Here is a 6,042-nt window from a genome sequence, read left to right as displayed (position 1 = left end):
TGTAATCTAACACAAGATGGCGCTCCTCACTTACACAATGAGTTCAAGAAACTGTAAACTGAAAAACTGAGGCCATAATGTGGCTGCTGTACTGTAAGTATCCTTTCTTAACAGTGTACCACCAACTCCCTCCTCTCTCTCTCTCTGCATCTCTGCAAAGCCAGTTAGTCACTCGAGGGTCTGTGGAGGGTTGTGGTGCAAGCGGGTGGGGAGGGGGAAAAAAAGCCCCTATTGACAGTGGAATTTCACTGGGAGCTTCATGTTTGTGGTCAGTCCAATCTCAGCCCATTCGACACTCGTTCCAAAACGACAGCTCGAGTGTGAGAGAGGGGTCAAAATCCACAAGGGTATGAACTGTGGTCGTTTGATTAATTCTCCTTAGCCTATTTGTTTATGTGAGTACATAAAACAATGTTTAAGCAGTACAATTTTGGATTCTTGTTTTTTTTCTTCCGCTCTCTTTAAAATGGCTGACAGGTGAGCAGTGGCAGAGCACAGGCAGGGTTGGGCTAGCTGGTGAAAGTTTGAAATTTTTGACTTAAGACTTATGGGAGACCGGGGCTAGTTATATCACGGGTAAGTTGTCACGTTGAAATTTTCTTCTCCACCAGAGGGGGCAACGAAAAAGTGGAATATTCTTCGTTTAAATGGTCAGGGGGTTGTGTACTGTCTAAGAAGAGAATAGCACATTGTGAGCCGAGATGAGTGCCAGTTATCTGTTTTACGCAACCCAAAGTTTAAATTTTCAACTTCATATTTTGTTTGAAACAGGCGTCGTACTTAGACAAATTCTAGCAGCAAATCATGTGCTCGTTAGAGGAGAGATTTAGGCATCTTGTCATGCCTCAGTCGCTGCCCTGTTTTAAGCTAACTTTAAACGAGAGCAAGTATAAGCCAACATGGTAGTTTGGGGCAACTTGTCTCAGTCATTTTAGGGTTTTGTTGTCACATATGCAAAGAATGGGCCAATGAAAAATGCACCTCTGGCAACTCTTTTTACTTTTGCCAGAATTGTTCTTCCGATGATGGGTCTGAATAGTGGGGAATTTAGTTTGCTAGGTTTTGTTTCATTGTTTAAAAAAAATGATTTTTGTTGTTGATATAACTACAGTATGCTCATATGTCAGAACTGGTTTAAGTTTCATAATGAACCATCCATCCATCCATCGCTTTATTTTATGAAATTCAATTTAATCTCAAATTTCCAGTAGAAGGGAATCAAATCAGGCATTTGAGGTTGAGAGCTATGACCTATATGTCAGCAGTTCCTAAGGAATTTAATGGATTTCATAATATTTTATGTTAAAGTTTGCTCAATGACTAAATTTTCAAGATCAATGATAAACAATTTATCTGGCTGGAAAAACAACAACAACAAAACAGGAGAACAAGGATAATTTTGTCCTTGTTTTATTAGTTGCAAAATCCAATGTGACATCTTACCCCATATAGTGTGACAACTTAACATGTCATATGTTCACTCCCTCTATTTGATGGCTTATAACTCTGCACTGACACAAAGTACGAAAATGGCATGAATACAAAAAATGTCCCCAAGACTTTGGTCTTTCCTCTGGTATACGTTTTGTTTGTATATGATTTATTTATTCCAAGCAATATATACAAGTATAAAAAAGTGTTACAACTAGCCCCGGTCTCCCAACTTGCACGTATGTGACTTGCTCAATTGCGTGTGTGTGTTTTTTTTTTTTTTTTTTACCACAATCAACTTTTCCCACTTCCTGTCTGTATACTCGTTGGTTAACAAACAGGAAGTAGCACTCCTATGTAAGACATTAAGGATGTTTATGATATAACGTGTGGTTATTAATACATTAGATTGTTATACAAAGTTGCCCCCCAGAATAGCAGAAGAGAGTCAAATCCTCTCAAAATCCTCAGCGTTTGTAAAGTCTAATTATGGCATCTTAATCCTCCGTCTCCTACTCTCCCTGCACTCTTTATCCACTTACCTAATGCGCAACTAAAGCTAGACTGTGTGTATGTGTCTGTGTGTCACCTGCAGATCTTTTACTGGAACCGCCACAGTGAACCCGGTCACCGTCTGTGTCCTTACAGTACTGGTCACAGGGCCCAGTAGGACTGCAGCCAGTGGAGGTTGAGCAGGGCAAAAAAAAAAAAAAAAAAAGGTACTCACATATCACAATAATGTGAATTAATAATTTTAATGACCATATAGACCAGGGAAGGTATGGCTTGCACCTTCATTATCAAAAGTATACATTTTTCCCCCCCCTTGAATATGGAAGCCCAAAAAGTGTCAAAATTCAATAAATAAAAAGGTCATTTTGAAATAACTATCCTGTCGATAAATAACAGACAATTATTTAATATGGCCATTCAATTTTAAAATGAGGTGTTAGTATTACTATGAAAAGTGTTATGCTATTCTTTAATATGTAACAAATATTTTATTTTCATTAAATATTGCAGAATGATTATTTTAACAACGTCATACTTTTGAAAATAATAATTAATTTTTCAAGGTTTTATAAGATAAGAAAACTTTTTTTTTTTTTTTTTTTTTTTTTTTTTTTTTTTTTTTACAAGTCAGATTTTATTTCATAATGTCCTTTTCCACAATGGTCTTCTTTTTCATAATGGCGTTTTTTCAGCCGAATGACTTGGTCTGTCAATCAAATGACATGAGGCAGAGCCAGTTACGTGATTGGCTGAGTCCCTTATACAGACATGAGCAGCAGCACTTGCACTATCGATTCACGACCGGAGAGTTTAAAAACCTTGAAAAATAAATTACATGTCACTATTTTTTTTTTTTAAAAGTATGACGTTGTTAAAATAATCATTAGAAATATTTAATCAAAAAAAAATAATTACATATTAAAGAACAGTATGAACACGTTTCATAATAATACTAATGCCTCATTTTACAATTTAATGGCCATATTACTTGTCTGTTATTTATCAAAATGAAGGCCTTTTTATGTATTGAATTTCGACACTTTTGGGCTTCCATACTTGAAAACCTTTGGCTTTATTTTCGTAAAATTACACACATCTCTATACAATACTCTCATTTGCAATCCAGCCAATCAGGAAGCTTGGTGGCGGCAGCATCTGTTTGAATCAGTAGATGGCCTTTCGGCTTTTTTTGTGTAGCAGACTGCGGCTTAGGAGAATCTTCTGGAGGCCTGCGTGCTCTTAAACAATGATATGAGTTTTGTCTAACCCTCACTTTCCCACAGTTGAGGAGAAAGTAAAGCTGCGGGGGCTCCAAGGTTAGCGAAAGGGGAGGTGGGGGGGGTAGAGGAGTCGAACCTGAAAATTGTAGGTTCAGCATTCCCTTGAGCCCCTTTCGCTGTGGTTTTCTGGAAAGCTGCTCAATTCACATATGCGTGACTACATTCCCCTACTATATTCTTGTGAATATTACAAGTACATCTATATTTTGTATGATGCATATATTGCATCTGTCTAGTTAGGAGAAAATAGTCACAATAGACAAAACTCAATAAAGGCCTGTCTGTCTTCTATTTCTCTAATACATTTTTCCTCTCGTCTGTGCTTATTGTCATTTCCTCTGCCAGCTTATTAATAAACCCATAAATTAGCCCTGATTTTAATATCGTGGCTGAATGTTCAGTCAGCCGGATAGCATTAGCGGCTTTTATTTTTCATCGCAACACTCTATTTAAATCATTGGCTTCTGACAGAAGACAGGCACTTTAGTGCGCATTCTTGATTGAAAAACACACGCATCGTCATAAAAGTGGCCTACATAAAGCTCCGTCCAAGCCGCACGACGGGGCACGACAGTGGAAAATGACAATTTGTGTCACTGCCGCTTGGGCTATCGGGTTGCGCAGTCAGATTTGCTTGGCTTCAGACGTTCGCTGTGGACAGACGGGGAAATTACATTCATCACATTTTTTTTGGGGGGGGGAGGAAAAACAACACAGTGACGTCTTAGTGGAGCCACTAAAATGGAAAGATGCATGGATTGCTTCCCGAACTCGAGAGATTGTAGACGGTCACTCCACAAGGGGGGCAAATTCAAACATGAACGTACATGCTGTGATGTCATAGTGTGAGGATGCGGAGGTCGGGTACCATTCATATTCATACCTATAGACAATTTCTGTATTTGCCCACAGAATCAAAAATAGAGCAAGAAAACTGAACATAGGAGGGCCAAGATGGATTAAAACGCAGAATCTCAAACGTGAGACAGATGTTCCACCCACTATTTGCCCTTCTGGTGATGTCATAGGTGTCGCTTTCAAGGGATATGATACATACACGTCACCACTTTTAGAAGCGAGGCTCTGTTACAGATGTGAGTGGAGGGAAAGCGGGAGTCGACTCTTTGCCACACAAGTTGCCCCTCGGGCCTGAGTGGTTACTTTGGCACGAAAGTAGGAGAAGAGAGGAGAGGAGGGGGATGTGTTTAGTACGTGTGCCACGTTGGCATCACACCACTTATTTGCATGTACCGGAGCAGGCTTTTTTTTTTTCTGAAAGATTAGAGGACCAGTGTCTGAGCGTTACAGGAAGAGTTTTATTCCAGCTTCTATCAATGATGTCCACTTTTGTTTTTGTATTTGTAATATGTGAATGATGGATGCATGAATGTTATGTGTGAGCTGCTACAATAGCATAATTTATGGAAAATGATCAATCAAGTATCTATCTATCTATCCTATCTATCTATCTAGCTATCGAGCTATCTAGCTATCTATCTATCAAGCTAGCTATCTGTCGCGCTAGCTCGCTAAGCTTTGTCTGTCTGTCTGTCTGTCTATCTGTCTATCTGTCTATCTATCTATATCAGCATTTGTATATTTGGTTTTGGAACATTTCCTACATTATTTGCTGAAAAATTGCTCTCCGTTGTTTTTGTGCTCAGGCCAAAGCAATAACAACAGTGCTCCTGCGCCATCTGGTGGCATCCTGCTGTCAAGGAAGTATGTTGACGTGAGATGAGGAGTTTCATTGACACGTAAGTAGTGCTTTGCAGCCATTTTGTTGCATCCATTGAGAATCAAAAACCTTTTTAGGTGGGTTATTAATGTCTGCGCTGGCATGACACTATAGCACGTTTTGTACCTTATCTAGCTTCCTAAGAAATACAGCAAATTACCAAACTTTTTGGAGAGTCAGTTTCACCACACCCACTCCACTTTGAAGCTATTACTGTACTACAAACTGTGATATGGCCAGGAAACACAAATTAAACCAAAACAACTATCCATTCAAAGATGTGCTAGCTTCTCCCTTGCAGCAGTACAAATCGGTTCAGAGACAGTGGATGTTTTGACGTTTACTTCAGTTGCCATGGTTACCAGGAAAATCCAGGCAACAATGATGCATCATACCAACCTCTCCGCATGGTGTTTTTCTGTCAGGTCAGGGAGTTTGGGGGTAACGTGAGACCGAGATGAAACATCAGCGCATTCCCGAGTACTCCATTTGTCTGGGTCACTAAGAAAGAACGGATGAGAAAAAGCGCCAGGGAGGGAAAACCAAGCGCTCGTAAACATGTCATCAATGAAATTAGAGACAAAGAGCAAATTATCCCTCCTTAGTTTCTCCGTCCTCAGGTTTTGGATAAAGTCCATGCCTTTAAACATCCCTCAGCCCACTTTCCTCAGCATGTGGAGGGGAAAAACACAGACTCCATAGAGAGTTATTTCGCTGGAGTATTGTACCCGAAAGACATACTAAAGACATTTGTTTTGTTTTTTTTTCTACAGCAGAACACCATAGAAACTGTAAAGTAAAACTATTGCTACTAGTACAGATTTCTTTATGTATCCTGTATGAATCCTGGTTCACACATAGAGAGTCGGGCTGTTTTTGTCCTGATATTGTCCCTTCCCGACCAAGGACGTCAAATCAAGCAAGCTGGAATACATGAACCGACAAACAAACACGTGACGAGTTTGTGTCACGTGACACGCGTGTACAAAATAAACCGCTGTAGCGATGGGCAAAATAAATGAATATATATATATATAGATGAAAAATCCTTAGATGTGTACCAGGTTTAACTGAGTGATT

General features: G+C 39.4%; 1 protein-coding gene across 3 annotated transcripts in view; it reads left to right on the top strand.

Annotated features, from left to right (window-relative positions):
• Positions 1-4,886: 4,886 nt before the first annotated feature.
• mapk8b (mitogen-activated protein kinase 8b) overlaps positions 4,887-6,042 on the top strand; it is a 116,370-nt gene continuing 115,214 nt past the window's right edge. For all 3 annotated transcript variants that reach the window (XM_077503815.1, XM_077503819.1, XM_077503812.1), the window contains exon 1: positions 4,887-4,981. The gene's annotated coding sequence lies outside the window, so the exon portion shown is untranslated. The remainder of the gene's footprint in view (positions 4,982-6,042) is intronic.

Source organism: Festucalex cinctus, chromosome 17 (assembly GCF_051991245.1).
Source record: "Festucalex cinctus isolate MCC-2025b chromosome 17, RoL_Fcin_1.0, whole genome shotgun sequence".
Classification (NCBI taxonomy): Eukaryota; Metazoa; Chordata; class Actinopteri; order Syngnathiformes; family Syngnathidae; genus Festucalex; species Festucalex cinctus.
The sequence above is the reverse complement of the archived record's forward strand: the minus strand, read 5'-3'. Positions and strand labels throughout refer to the sequence as shown.